Here is a 1,292-nt window from a genome sequence, read left to right as displayed (position 1 = left end):
ATATATATATATGTATATTGAGAAAAAGGAGGCAGTCAGAATTTTGGATAATTCTTTATTAGCGCTTTCATTCATTTATCGAACTCATCAAGACACACTAACAATTTGACTCAGATCCATATGACTTAAAGTTTAGTCTATTGTCTCCAATCCCTTACTCTTTTGATTTCTATTGAGATAGGTTTGTCCTACACACCCAAGAAACTATGAATCAAAAAGAGCTGAGTCAAACTTTTATTAAAAATATATATAACTTTTAGAACATGTGTTGAATGCCACTTACTTTTGTTTGTTCATTCACTCATATAGGTGTGTGTTGTTACTCCTTGTCTTGATATTATATAACAGTTACAAACAAATATCACCATTATACAAGTGGTGTCTCATGCTTCCAGTCTTCCATGTAAACATATCCAGCCATAGGGAAATATTACCTTGATTGGAAACAGGTGATGGCTGGTGACAGGAGGGGCATCTGGCTACAGAAAATCTGCCTTAATGAATTTTGTCTGACCCATGCAAACAAGGAAAAGTGGACCTTAAATCAATGATGAAATGAGGATATGAAACTTCTGTTGTTGGTTGGTCTGTCCTTCATTATCAGGGATTTGATGTGTTCTGTGTTGTGGGTTACAGCATTGTTGCTTTGTGAGGTTATTACCCTTGAAGAGTCTTGGCAAGAGTTTTTAAGACCTACTATGTAGAGGTAAATTGCTCACAAATCTACATCCATAAAAGGTCTGGACATTTGTATAAGAGCAAAGTGGTGACAGCAAGAGGGAATTAGAGAACAATGAACTTGCAATAATGTTCTACTAATCAATCTTGTTGCCACATATATGCTTAACTTCAAAAAATGGATCTTTTTTAAAACGGGGGCCACATTTTTCATTAACGAAACACTTTGAAACTTGGAACACTGGTAGAATGTGTCATATAAAACATCTTTTTCTCTTAGTCTTCTTAAAAAAAAAAGAAATCCATAAGTTATTCCATGCTAAAGTTGTCGTATTTCTGTAATTTCAACCAATCACTGACGTCCATTCAGCCGATATACATTAAGTGCCGACTACATAAACAAACGATTCTGAAACAATTAACCCTAACCCTAACCCTAGAGTTAGGGTTAGGGTTAGGGTTAAAGCAAATAAAACAAAGGTATGGAGATTAAATACGCTTTACATCGCTTAATCAGCCAAAGGAGTAAATGTAAACAACTGAATACTTGTCAGTGATTGGTTGAAATTATCGAAATAAGACAATTTTTTACATGAAATAAATTCGAATACAAA

The 1,292-nt window shown here is 34.2% G+C and overlaps 1 protein-coding gene across 2 annotated transcripts in view; it reads left to right on the top strand.

Annotated features, from left to right (window-relative positions):
• The window catches only part of LOC106871801 (galactose-1-phosphate uridylyltransferase), a 76,498-nt gene that overhangs the window by 67,767 nt on the left and 7,439 nt on the right, over window positions 1–1,292 (top strand). The window lies entirely within an intron of this gene.

This window comes from Octopus bimaculoides, chromosome 2 (assembly GCF_001194135.2).
Source record: "Octopus bimaculoides isolate UCB-OBI-ISO-001 chromosome 2, ASM119413v2, whole genome shotgun sequence".
Lineage (NCBI taxonomy): Eukaryota > Metazoa > Mollusca > Cephalopoda > Octopoda > Octopodidae > Octopus > Octopus bimaculoides.
Note: the sequence above shows the minus strand (reverse complement) of the source record. Positions and strands in the feature narration are given on the sequence as shown.